The following is a 15,344-nucleotide window of genomic DNA, read 5'->3' on the forward strand; positions in this document are numbered from 1 at the left end:
TATCCATTCTACTTCTGTCTCTCCCCAGTGCTTCAGCATTTCACCACACACTCCATCAATTTCTGGGTCTTTCCCTATTCTGACTTCTTCATTGCTTCAACTACTTACATCCTACTGATTCCTTCCTCTCTTCTCACCTCCCTCCTCCTCCCAGCCATTCCCCAGCCATTTATACTCTCATTACTTTCATTCTCTGCATTCAACAATTCCTTAAAGTGTTCTCTTCATTTGCTCACTTGTTCTCCCATCTACACTAGCAATCTACCATTTTTATCTTTCATTCCCCAACTTACTTCTTTATCGCCCTTTCTCTCTTTACCACTTTCCAGAACATTTTCTTACATTTCCTCCACTTTAAACTCAAATTCCTTCCGAATTCCTCATCCACTCTCTTCTTACCGTCCCTTACTAATCGTTTCACCTCTCTGTTCCTCCCTACATATAACTCTTACTTCTGTCTCTCAGCTTCCTCCATGCTCCTGTTTCTTATCCACTCACTAAATACTTTCTTTTTTTGCGCCACAGCCTGTCTCACCTCTTCATTTCACTATGCTGTGCCTTGCACTCCATTTCGTCTTCTTTTCACCCCACACACCACCTCACAAGCTTCACAGCTTTCTTCTGTGAATATCTTGCACACACCTTCCACGTCCCCCATCTGCCCCAGATGATATTTACCCAATCGCTCCTCCATTTCTCTCTTATATTCAGCCTTTTTTTACTTCCACTTGCAACCTTTTTGCCCTCCTTCTATGGACTGCTTCCTCCTGTTCTTTCCCCTCTCCTCCTCCTCCATTTCATTTGAACTCCACCAAGTGGTGGTCAGAAAGTCCACTACCCCAACCTCTGTATGCTCTTGCATCTATTACACACCTTATTCTATCATCCACACACATTAAGATTTTTTTTAAGAATAGACTCGAAAACTTTTGAAAAACAGGATGTTAAAGCAATTGGGCAAGAGTTAGAGGGATGGGAATGGTCATCCGTCTTTGGGACAAGCTGTATGAGGGCAAACTTCCAGCAGGAAGGAAAGGTACAGGTTGACACACAAAGGCGAAAGAGTTTACCTAGGAAGGGCGTCAGCAAAGAAGCACAGTTCTTGAGGACAATTGGAGGGACACCATCAGGGCCATATACCTTGTTAGTACTGAGGCCAGTGATTGTAGAAAATACATCAATTGAAGAAATTTTAATGTCAGACATGAGGAAGTCAGAGGAGAGAAGTCATGGAGGAACACCACCAGAATCGTCTAAGGTGGAATTGGAGGAGAAAGTCTGAGCGGTAAGTTCTGCATTATTAGTAGACGAAACAGCTACAAAGCCATCAGAGTGGCAAAGAAGAGGGAAAGATGATGATGTAAAGTTGTTAGAAAAGTTTTTGGCAACGTACCAGAAGGAGAGAGAAGTGTTTGAATTGGAGAGTTGAAAGCATTTAGTGCAAATGCAATTAATTTTAACAGACTTAGCATGATTCCGGGCAGAAACATAAAAGATGAGATTGAGTGGTTGAGTTGCCTCTGGTAGCTTTTGTATGCCTTCTCTTTATGTGGACAGCATTAGAACAAGTGTAAATAAACCCTTTTTTTTTTTTTTTTAAATTAATCACAGGATATGAGAAAGGAATGTATGCTTACATGCTCAAGAGAATAACCTCTGTAATGTGCAATGCACACCCAGATGGCTCTTGGCCATGTAAGCAATAATCATTCCAGGGAAAATCAAAGAAGTACTGCAGGGGGCCTCCCAATCAGCAACTCCAAAGTGCCACAGCCACAGCTTTTTGGGAGGGTCCATAGGCTTTACCAGAGCAATACAACAGGTGAAGGTGATAAGGTTGTGATCGAAGGAGCCTTACAGAAAGAATAGATCAACAGTGTAAGCAGTCTTAGTTATAAGGAAGAGGTCAAGTATGCTGCAACTCTCACCAAGGCAGTCAGGGATATGGGTAAGGTGATGTACAAGCTGCTATAGGTCATTAGCCCTTTAAGCCCGGGCGAGGGGCTCGGCCGCTTACCTTCCCAGCCTGGGATAATCAGCGATTTTTGCCCCGTTTTCAATTATTTGCCAAAAAAAAAAAAAAAATTAATCTAGAGTCAAAAACTATACAGGAGATGAAAGTACAAACCTTTGGCTATGCGATGATATTACCAACAGACAGGTAGGCAATAAACAATGGGGGGAGGAGGGGAAAACAAGTGACCAAAACCACTTTTTTTGGCACTTCGCCACCTGCCTGGACGTACCGCTTCTCATAACTTCTTGCTTATTCCTTGTTTACAGTAAATTCAGACAAACAAACTAAAATATCTTCCTTTCTATATACATATATATATATATATATATATATATATATATATATATATATATATAAATATAGATAGATAGATAGATAAAGATAGACAGATAGATAGATAGAGATAGATAGATAGACAGATAGACATAGATAGACAGATAGATAGATACTATACTCATGGGAGACTTCAATGCAAAAGTTGGGAAGTCAAAAAATGGAGAAGCATGTATGGGAAAATTTGGAGTGGGAGAAAGGAATGAAAGAGGAGAAATGCTGGTAAATTTTGGTGAAATGTTTAACATGAGAATAATGAACACATTCTTCCACAAAAGAACAGGGAGAAAGTGGACCTGGAGAAGCACAAATGGAGAAATAAAGAATGAAATCGACTTCATTATAGCAGATAAGAATAACATGATCACAAATGTCACGGTTATCAACAAAGTAAATATAGAATGGTGGGTTACACAGCCAGATTCAATTTCATGAGTAAGAGAAAGAAGATGATTAAAGAAAAAAATATATATGACCAAAGAAAGTAAACCAAAACAAAGCAGCCTTTCAGTTGGAAACAACGAACAGATTTCAGGCTCTAAGTAATGCTGAATGTGATACTGATGAGCTGAATGACAGACTAACAAAAGTGCTAAGAGAATCAGCGGAGGTAGTAGGAAAACCTAATACAACCAAAGACAAGAAATATTCAGAAAAGACACTCGAGCTTATGAAAAAACGAAAAGAAATGAAAGTAAAAACAAAGAAAGATAAAGTAGAACGAACAGAATTAAATAAGCTTATCAACAAAGGACAAAGAGAAGAAAAAAGAAAGAGAAACATGGTTCAGATCAAAGAAACCATCAAAAAGGAAAAAAGTCTGAAACAGGTCCGAAGTAAAACTAAAGTAAGTTTAATCCACAAACACCAAAGAGCGTCATTAGAACCAGCGAAGAAATTCTTGAAGAAGTTAAGAAGTAGAACTACTTAGAGGAAATACTAAAAATAAATGAAGATAATGGTAGCACAATAAGAAGACTCATTACAACTGGACGGAAAGCTTTCTTGAACATAGAGACATTATGAAAAGTAGTTTGCCAGTTTGTATGAAACGAAAAGTATATAATTAATGTATAATTCCAGCTATGACGTATGGTTGTGAGACCTGGAAACTTGCAAAATCGATGGAAAATAAATTAATCCGTTCTCAGAGAGCAATGGAAAGGTCAGTGTTGCGAACATCTTTAAGAGACAGGAAAAGATTAACTTGGGTGAGAAAGCAGACTAAAGTCAAATATATTATAAAAGTTGTAAAAGAACAGAAATGGAGGTGGTCAGACCAAAGCAAGAATAAGGGATAACTGATGAAGCAAGAGGCTGACTGACTGGACACCAAGAGATTGTAAGCATAGCAGAAAAAGGCCAGACAGGAGATGGAGAGATGAGACAGAGAGATTTGCAGGGAAAACGTGGCAAAGATTGGCTCAGGCAAGGAATTCGTGAAAGAGGTTGGGGGAAGTCTTTGTTCAGCACTGGACTTGTAATGGCTGATAATGATGATGATGATTACACACACACACAAACACACACACACACACACAATTTTCTAAGATATCTTACTGACTGCGACAGGCAGACTGATGGTGGAGGGTGGCAGAGGGGAAGAAGTCACGTGTCACCACCATACTGACACGTATACACTCGCAAAACACCCGCGATTTTTCATATCATTATTTCATATATATATATATATATATATATATATATATATATATATATATATATATATATATATATATAACCATATAACCAAACCATACGTGCTCCCTACGTGTCAGCAATTGGGTTGGTGGAGGGTTAGTGCCACTCCCCGTAAAACAAATAACTCAAAGTCAAATGGCCAACCCATACGGGATTATGGTGTCTGGCAAAATATATATATATATATATATATATATATATATATATATATATATATATATATATATATATATATATATATATATATATACATATATATATATATATATATATATATATGTGTGTGTGTGTGTGTGTGTGTGTGTGTGTGTGTGTATACACTATTTTCTAAGATATCTTACTGACTGTGAGGGTGGAGGTAGCAAAGGGGAGGAAAACACCCGCGATTTTTCAAAATTTGCCAGATCGATTATAGTCATCACCCAGGGTATAGAGCATGTTTCGCTTGATCAACTATAGTCGTCACCTGGGGTTAGGGGGTTAGGGATGGATAAGATTTAGGCCTGTTCAGCAGGTGGATCAGTCAAAGGAGAAGAGAGCCAAAGATGGTGGTGAACATTCAAATCTCCCAGAATGGAGATTTCAGAGAAAGGAAAAACTGATAGGATTTGTTCCATAATAGAAGTAAGATAGTGAAAGAATTTTTCATAGTCAGTAGAATTCGGGGATAGGTAAACAGCACAGATGTGTTTTGTCATAGAATGACAGGACAGCCGAAGCCAGAGAGCAGAGAATTTATAAGATTCAAGTTCAGGAACATGAGAGCAAGATATGTTGTTGCATACGTACACGCAACAGCCACCTTTGGCTTTGAAATGAGTATAGAGAAAGTTAGAGGATACAAAAAAGTTTGTTATCAGTTTGATATGGTGGCAGAAGCCCGGGGCAGTTTGACCAAGGAGACAGCAATCAGTGTGGTGCCACAAGCCACCATCCACACTGCCATTCACTGCCCCTGTCAACTACACCACCCTTGCACAGGCACAAGAGAGATGAGGAGCTGGCATCCTCACAATACGACACCAGTGCCCTTCAGCTCCAGCGGTCCCTTATCCCCAGCTCCCCACAGACTCTCTGGTATGACTTATCCTGTGGCAAATCACACCCATTCCACCACATTTCCACCAGCAGTTCTTCCATCACATTCACACCTTGGCTCACCCCAGGATTTGTACCACCCAATGTCTCATCAACATACAGGTCATGTGGCTGGGTATGAGGAAGCAGATCAAGCATTGGGCCTGTGAATGCGTCGGTTGTCAAACAAAAATAATCCACTGGCACATCAAGTCTCCCACTGATGCAATCCCCATGTCCACCCAATGCTTCCACACAGTCCATGTTGATATAGTCGGGCCACTACCATCCTACTGGAGCTGTAGATACATTCTCTCCTGAACCGATCAACGAACCAGGTAGGTGGAAGCCATTCCCCATGCGGGACAGCCCGGCAGAATGCATGGCTTACCACTTCACGGCGGTTGGGTTGCCAGGTTTGGTGTCCCCCTTACAGCCATTATGGACCATGGCATATAATTTTAAAAATGCACCTGGCAAAATATGATGCAGGTCCTAGACACGACTCGACATTGCACTACCGCCTGTCACCCTCAAGCAACTGAAGGAGATGCTCGGAGCCTGAGCACATCTGGCACAGTTGGTGGACACCCTAACAATTTTCCTCTTAGCCCATCACTCCATAGAGAAAGAGGACATCCAGCACTCTCCAGCTCAACTGTTTATGGAGAGGACATCTGCCTACCACGGCAGTTCACCGACACACTGCCTCTCTCCTTCCTTTCTGCCCTCAGCATGAAATAACTGCCTAACCACACACACACACACACACACACACACACACACACACACACACACACAAACTGATACATCCATCTCCCACGCCAGATTGAGTTAGTGGAGTTTGCCATTGTTTGGCAAGATGCACAGAGGAGCCCATTAGGCAGTCCACACACGGGGCCCTTCCGTGTTCTGTCAGGCATGTGTGTGTGTATGCATGCATATATGTATATACACTATTTTCTAATATATATATATATATATATATATATATATATATATATATTATATATATATATATATATATATATATATATATATATATATATATATATATATATATATATTGTTACGGAACAGAGAAAGATAATGTACACTTTAAGTGAGAATACTAAAAATCACTACTGTCCCGTAAAGTTCCAGGTTCAAAACAAAGAGTTAGGTAAAATTACAAGTTAAAGTTTAATGCTCAAACTAACAACAAAACATTCAGGACTCATAAGGATAATGTAATGGCAAAAACAGGTTAAATATATGGTTAACTGCAATAGCCTCTATTAACACAAAATTAGCATGAGTAAATTTATCTAAGTCAGCCCTGTTAAAATGAGATACCAGATAATACTCAGATATATTATTACAGATACAAAATATTATTAATGATGACTGACATAAAGAATCTTACATGAATTAAAAAAACCTCACTAGGCCTACAAATTAACAACTTATGCTATACAGTACAAGAACAAAATGCAATAACACTTATACTCAAATTACACAGCTGCTAGATGGTTGGAGACTTCCCGAGCACTCACAATAATAACTGTACAGGGGAGGACAGAGATGTGAACAAAATGAGGAGTAGATCTAAGTGGCAATGATGCAGAGACTGAGCTCATTATATAGGGGCCGGCAGAGCTTGATACAACTTGTAAGAAGGACGCGCAAATGAAGCCATGGGGACAAAGAGCTGAAAATCCTGCTCTGAACAACAGAAAGAACGACTTACTCTACTATAACGAAAGAAGGGGGGGACTGAGGCAGAACACGCTCGTGATCAAACATGCAACATACTGTGCGTTAAAATTACACAAAGGATGATGAAATCATAGGCTATGTAACACCTCCCCACAAAGAAAAAGAAATTTACAAAGGAAATTTCTTATTACTCTAAAACAATCTGTCTAAAGTCTAGATAAGCAATCTGCAATAACATTTTCCTTCCCCTTGACATGTTGTATGTCTAATGAATACTCTTGAAGAAGTAGACTCCATCATGTCAATCTCTGATTTTTATCTTTAAACTTACTAAGGAATTTCAGTGGGTTATGATCGGTATAAATGACTATGGGGTCAAAACCAGAACACAAATAAAATGAAAAATACTGTAAACCCAAAATCAAGGCCAAAAGCTCTTTCTCAATAGTTGAGTAGTTCTTTTGAGGTGGAGTGAACTTCTTACTGTAATAAGATACAGGATGTTCAATACCCTGATCATCCTCTTGCAGCAAAACAGCCCCAGCTCCTGTATCACTTGCGTCAACAGCCATCTTAAAAGGCTTAGCAAAATTTGGAGTAGCGAGCACTGGCTCACTTAATAGGATAGCTTTAAGTTTGTTGAAAGAGGATTCACAGTTATCGGTCCAGACAAATTTAACTCCCTTTTTCAGTAGGTCTGTAAGTGGTGATACAAGAATTGAAAAGTTAAGAACAAATCTCCTGTAATAATCTACCATTCCCAAAAATCTTTGTAGCTCTTTCCTACTTTTAGGTCTGGGAAGATCACTTATAACCTGAACCTTAGCTCCTGGTGGTGCAACATGTCCATCACCAATTACATACCCAAGGTACTGAACTTTAGCTTGACCAAACTCACACTTTGATAAAATAGCAACAAGATTAGCCTGAACCAAACGCTCAAGAAATTTACTGACATGGCATAGGTGATCTTTCCAGTTGTCACTGAAGATTAATACATCATCAATATAAACAACACATCCTGCCAAACCCTCTGTTACAACATTCATGAGCTTCTGAAATGTGGCTGGTGCATTCCTCATACCATATGGCATTACAGAACATGCAAAAGTCTTTCCTAGTGTTACAAAACATGAGATCTCCCTAGCACGTTCAGTCATAGGTACTTGCCAGTATCCCTTTAACAAATCAAACTTACTTATGTACCTAGCCTTTCCGATCTTGTCTATGCAATCTTCCACGTGAGGGAGAGGGTAAGTGTCTGTTTTGGTTATCTGATTAACACGTCTGTAGTCGATGCAAAGCCGCTGTGACCCACCTGGCTTACGGACTAGAGTGACAGGAGAACTCCACTCGCTCTGACAGGGCTCAATCATCTTGTGGTCCAACAGGTAGCCAAGCTCCTTCTGGATGAGAGGAACTTTCACTGGTTTCACACGGTAAGGAGGCAGTTTAATTGGCTTGGCATCTCCAACATCGACATCATGCATCAACACAGTGGTTCTTCCTGGAGTGGCACGGAACACTTGCGGGTACTCCTGCAGTAATGCCGAAAACTCCTGCCTTTCCTCGGGAGGTAGATGAGAAAGCTTAGTCTGGAGACCATTCATGATATCAGGATTCTTCCCCAAACTATCACTCAGGCTCATACTGCATGGGAGAGCTTCACTTGCAGACTCGGGTGGAGCAGCTACAGAGCAGACTGGATTATTTTCGTCCCACCTGTGATATAGCTTTAGCATGTTGATGTGACATAGTTGCTTGTTCTTTCTACGATCTGGTGTGGCGATGACATAGTTGACATCACTGAGTTTCTTCTCCACGAAATAAGGACCACTAAACATGGCTTGAAGAGGTTGCCCATGAACCGGTAGCAGAATCAAAACCTGATCTCCTGGCTGAAAGTGGCGTAACCTGGACTTCTTATCATACCAAGTCTTCATCTTCTCCTGAGCAGCTCCTAAATTCTCTCTCGCCAGCTGTAAAGCAGTGGACAGCCGTTCTTTGAACTTCATCACATACTCCAGCAGGTTGACGTCATCTTCCTCCGACAGCCAGCATTCCTTGAGTAACTTAAGGGGTCCTCTTACTTCATGGCCAAACAGTAGTTCAAAAGGTGAGAAGCCCAGTGATTCATTTGGAGATTCTCTTGCGGCAAATACAACGAATGGAAGACCTTTATCCCAGTCTTTCTGATGTTCCAAACAGTATTTCTTGAGCATCGATTTGAGTGTTTGATGATATCTCTCCAAAGCTCCTTGGGTCTGGGGATGGTAAGCTGAAGACGTGATCTGGGTGATGCCCAACTCTTTCCGAGACTGACTGAAAACATTTGACATGAAATTACTTCCCCGGTCGGACTGTACCTCCTTGGGCAGACCAAAGTTTGTGAAGAACCCTAGCATTTCCTTAACCACGTTCTTTGCTGAGATATTTCTAAGTGGAATGGCTTCAGGATAACGAGTAGCCATATCAATCAGGGTCAACACATAAGAAAATCCTGAAGAAGTCTTAGGAAGAGGGCCCACAATATCCACCAAACACGGGTGAATGGCGCCTCAAAAGGAGGAATGGGAACTAGAGGTGCAACCTTTTTGGTCTGATTACACTTCCCCACAACTTGACAGGTGTGACAAGACTTACAATACCAGGAAACATCCCTGAAGATACCTGGCCAGTAGAAGTGTTTCAAAATGCGTGCCACAGTATTCCTCACTCCAAGGTGTCCTGCCAAACTGGAATCATGAGCCACTCTAATGATATCCTGCCTACAAACACGAGGGATGACAACATGATGTACAACCTCCCATTCACAGTCGGCTGATGCTGTTGGGGGTCTCCACTTCCTCATAAGTACTCTTGACTTTACATAATAACAAGTAGAAGCACCAGCTGACTCTTCCTCACTACAAGCAGAGTTAGCTAGACCTTTCAACTCAGGGTCAGCAAACTGCAACTCGATCAACTCTTGACGAGACAAATTATCAACACTACGCGGTACTGCCTCATCTGGTGAGTGGTCCAAATTAGCAAGAAAAGTGTCAGCTAGGATAACATCGTCATCATCATTATCCTCTAAATCACCAGTAACTTTAGACTTAGCCCTAGTGACAGCACATGCAGGGAACACATCAGGGACATCACAACCCTGGGCCACAGCCACCGGCTCACTAGCCCCTACACCGCGGGCATGTTTACCGATGTTTTGCGTGTGCTGCGGGGTTATTCGGGCTCTGACAGACTCTCAAAAAATATTTGCCAAAAATCAGTTATTAGTCCTAGAATATTAAAATTATATATGCTTATGGCACATACCTTCAGCTTTCTCCTGGAATGTTTGTTGAGCCTTCGTCAGTTACCGTAGGACTTGTGGAGACCTCTGAAGTTGGGTAACGAAGCCTCCACTTTACAGTTCCTGACAACCCGTAATATGATTACCACAGCCAGATATAAACACTATAAATACTACTCTATGATTTTCAAGTAGTTTGGGATCCATACTCCAAAAAAAAAAAACACTGTGAAAGCAATGAAAATTATGAGCGCGTCTGACCGCCGCACTTCCGCTAGTTCGCTCTTGGTACTCTGTCATTTATTATTCATAAAACTCCTCACACTTTATATTTCTATAACTACATAACACTTATATATATCTACAGTCTTTATCCATAAGTTTCCTTCAGTAGTATTAGTTTATTGCCACTGTAGGGATTCAATTTCTTTCAGTAAAATACGTAGCATTCACTTTCTCGTCCTGTATACTGGCATTGAGAGTGAATGTCACTTTCATCTTCACTCTCATAACTCATAGTATTCAGACATGCTATAGTGAAACTTTCACTTTCATTACTCCTAGGGTATATACTCGTATTCTTATAATACTACTCATTTACATTTCTATTTACGTTCTCTATTTTATTTACGTTATTTTCATTTCTATTTAATAACACTGTGTTATGCACTGTCACTTGAAGTAACTTATAAAACTATTTTCCATTGTTCACGTATATTTACATTCATTACTTTCACTTGCTGTTTACACATTATTTACACATTATTTACAATTCCACTTGCACTGTTTTACTCAATAGAAAGATCGTAGTCACTCTTTTATCAATTGTCAGCCCTTTACCTCTTTCCACACGAGGTTTAGTAGGGGGTAAAGGTCACAGGGCCCTTGCATGGGGGGTGAAAAAAGGCCCTGAAGTCAGCAAGAGGATGAGCCGTACCTCCTCTTCGGAATCTGAGAGAGAACTGCTAGGAGGGCCTGCCGGGGTTGAGGCCTACTTGAGGGTTATTCAGCACTACCAACGTAGCTCTTGAAACAGCTAAGTCTAGCACTGATATGATTGGCAGGAAATCTAGACAATACATTATAAATTTGGTAGTTCCAGGTGAATGTAAATATCACTTAGGCTTCTCCCTTCCCTCCTTACATGTATATTTATTACGAAAATAGATTAGAGGCCTACTTAGGACATATTCAGAGCTACCAGTGTTAGCTCTTGAAAAAGCTTTGTCTAGCACTGAAATGATTGGCATGAAATCTAGACAATACATTATAAATTAGGTAGTTCCAGGTGAATGTAAATATCACTTAGGCTTCTCCCTTCCCTCCTTACATGTATATTTATTACGAAAATAGATTATACGGCATATTTCAAGGGGAAAAAAACATCGAAAATTAGCGAACGAGTGCACGTGAGGTGTTGTCAGGTGATAATTAGCCAATTCCAGGTGTATGGCACTCTCACTTACCTTATTTCTTTCTTGTATATATTATTTGGTATAAGAATACGACATAGGGCTTATTTCAATGGATGAAATCAGTGAAAAATTCCAGGGAAGATTTACTTAGCATAGCATGGCTGGGCAGGCGAGAGGATAGGGTAATGGAGGGGGGGTAGGGAGGGGAGTCAAGAACGGGGAGAAATGGCTAAATTGTCAACAATGGATGGGAGTACAGATGAGATTAGGAGTGCTGACTAGTGTTGGACATCGGCAGTACTGATAGATGATACAAGCCCCCACTTGGAAGCCCGGGTGAATTCAAAATAACACAGAATCACAAAAGCGACGCCCCGCGGTATGATCCCTTGCTCCCAAGCGTCACGAAAGTGACGCCCCGCGGTTAAGGGGCTAGACAACTGAGGAGCTGGACACACTTGACTTCCACCAATATCATTTCCAAGTAAGAAAGTTACACCTGACATTGGGAGTGTCTCAACCAACCCAACCATAACGGAACCATTAACAAAACCAGACTCTAAATTCACTCTGCACAGAGGGACAGAGAAGTAATTATTCCCAACACCTTGTAAGATTACAGTTTCATCAGAGGAATTAACATTAGAGCCTAGAACACTGGTCAGCATAAGGGAATGGCAAGCACCTGTATCACGATATATTTTAACTGATTTCCTGTCATTACTGTCCAGAGGACTGACAAAACCATCAGACAGGAAATTAGCACATGAACTCTTGAGAGTGTCACCCACGTTACTGCTCAAAAGAGGAGCTTCATTATGAGAATTTAAGTTACCCCTCAAAGCAGGTTCAGTTAACTCAGTTAAAGAATTCTGGGAACTCTCAAGGGTGGACACTAGACCAATTGACTGAATATTTAAAGACTCCTTTTTGTTCACATCACGCTGTCTCCTGAAACATTTCTCCGTAGTATGACCAAGCTTACTACAATAAGTACATTTACTTTTCTGAAATCTAGAGGTGAAGCTCGTATTTACTTCCTGAGAAACATCATCTTTATTCTCTTTCCTGTTCCCTGTACTTTGAGTAGAGGCAACGTACTTACTCTCAGCTTTCCCTTTTCCTCTAGAAAATCTCTTGTGAGCGAGAACATATTCATCAGCTAAAACTGCAGCATCAGACAAATTATCTATTCTTTTCTCATCAAGATATGGGCTTACATCTTTATAAATACACCTTTTGAAGTCCTCCAGCAAAATCATCTGCTTAAATTTACCGAAATCAGAATCCACATTCTTAGAATTTAACCACTGCTCTAACAGATTTTCTTTGATTTTTGCATACTCAACATGGGATTGCTTATCTTGCTTGTAAGTTGTCCTAAATTTTACTCTACAGGCTTCAGGAACAAGCTCATAGGCCTTAAGAATCAAGCTCTTAACTACATCATAATTATCAGATTGATCCTGAGGCAAAGATGCATAAGTTACTTGAGCTTTACCGGTGAGAACAGTTTGAAGGAGTACTGGCCAATACTGTTTGGGCCAATTAAAACCTGTAGCTACCCTCTCAAACAACTGAAAATACTTTGTTAAATCAGATTCATTAAAAGGAGGGACAAGTTTAACATTTTTAGCCACATCAAAATCATCAGAGCTAGATGATCCAGTTCCACCTTGTTTCATGCGATACTCATGGTCTGCCTGAATCCTAGCAATTTCAATTTGTGCCTGAGCCTGTACCTGTGCCTCTTGAATACGAGCATTTGCGTGAAATTCAGCTTCCTTAGCACAGGCCTCCTGCAGAGCTAGCTGTAACTTAGCTAATTCAATCTGCGTTTGCTCATTTCGAGGAGTTACATTAAACAAGCTTTCATTAATCATGTCAACAATTTGATCTTTAGAATGATGAGAGCGAACAGCAATTCCCAATTGTTGAGCAACAAGCTTAAGTTCATTCTTTGTTCTGTTTTCTACATCACACACTGTTTGCACATTTGACAAAAAATCTTTGGCTTCATCAAGTGTAGTAATAGTAGACATCATGAATAAATCACAGTCACCAAAATATCAAGCAATATCCTTATGATAATATCCTGAATATCCTGATAAGAGGTCGCCAAATTTATGTTACGGAACAGAGAAAGATAATGTACACTTTAAGTGAGAATACTAAAAATCACTACTGTCCCGTAAAGTTCCAGGTTCAAAACAAAGAGTTAGGTAAAATTACAAGTTAAAGTTTAATGCTCAAACTAACAACAAAACATTCAGGACTCATAAGGATAATGTAATGGCAAAAACAGGTTGAATATATGGTTAACTGCAATAGCCTCTATTAACACAAAATTAGCATGAGTAAATTTATCTAAGTCAGCCCTGTTAAAATGAGATACCAGATAATACTCAGATATATTATTACAGATACAAAATATTATTAATGATGACTGACATAAAGTATCTTATATGAATTACAAAAACCTCACTAGGCCTACAAATTAACAACTTATGCTATACAGTACAAGAACAAAATGCAATAACACTTATACTCAAATTACACAGCTGCTAGATGGTTGGAGACTTCCCGAGCACTCACAATATTAACTGTACAGGGGAGGACAGAGATGTGAACAAAATGAGGAGTAGATCTAAGTGGCAATGATGCAGAGACTGAGCTCATTATATAGGGGCCGGCAGAGCTTGATACAACTTGTAAGAAGGACGCGCAAATGAAGCCATGGGGACAAAGAGCTGAAAATCCTGCTCTGAACAACAGAAAGAACGGCTTACTCTACTATAACGGTAGAAGGGGGGGACTGAGGCAGAACACGCTCGTGATCAAACATGCAGCATACTGTGCGTTAAAATTACACAAAGGATGATGAAATCATAGGCTATGTAACAATATATATATATATATATATATATATATATATATATATATATATATGTATAAGGGTGTCCACAAAAACACTCCCTGATTTCAAACAGGTATAACATGTAACTTCATTGTAATAATCTTTCACAGTCAGTAGCTTCAGATGCAGGATTTCATTCAGTTTCATGTGGTATAGGGTAGCATTAAAGGCACTGAATGTGCGCCCCTCTGGCTGCAGTTCGCATGATAACTCCAGATATGCTGCAGAGCGTCTGGACCGAACTGGACCATCGCATCGATGTTTGCCGAGCAACCAGAGGGGCGCACATTCAGTGCCTTTAATGCTACCCTATACCACATGAAACTGAATGAAATCCTGCATCTGCAGCTACTAACTGTGAAAGATTATTACAATGAAGTTACATGTTATACCTGTTTGAAATCAGGGAGTGATTTTGTGGACACCCTGTATATATATATAAATATATATATATATATATATAAATATATTTATATAAATATATATATATATATATATATATAGAGAGAGAGAGAGAGAGAGAGAGAGAGAGATAATATATATATATATATAATATATATATATATATATATATATATATATATATATATATATATAGTCAACTAACATTAAAAAATCCATATAAAAATGTCAGGAAACACTGTAAAACTATTTATACAGTGAGGCGCAGAGTGTGGAGGTTTGGTTCCTGGATGGATGCCTCATTTGCCTCTCTCCATCCATTTAATAGGGGAAACATAGTATGCTCCACATCACCCAATTATCTGGCTGTATGGTTACCACCCAGTGCTGTAAGTGGTTTCCTGGGTTACAGGCTTGTTACTCAGTGCAGAGTCACCTTTGGAAGAAGTAGGCAGCTTTACATAAGTGAGTGGGCGATGGTCCTCACCACCT

General features: G+C 39.9%; 1 protein-coding gene across 1 annotated transcript in view; it reads right to left on the reverse strand.

The window, feature by feature from the left end:
* The window catches only part of LOC145391705 (nicotinamide phosphoribosyltransferase-like), a 230,643-nt gene that overhangs the window by 180,667 nt on the left and 34,632 nt on the right, over nt 1–15,344 (reverse strand). The gene's annotated exons all lie outside the window — the stretch shown is intronic.

The sequence above is a fragment of the Coenobita brevimanus genome, chromosome 19 (genome assembly GCF_032717465.1).
Source record: "Coenobita brevimanus isolate Jiangsu-jjx chromosome 19, ASM3271746v2, whole genome shotgun sequence".
Lineage (NCBI taxonomy): Eukaryota > Metazoa > Arthropoda > Malacostraca > Decapoda > Coenobitidae > Coenobita > Coenobita brevimanus.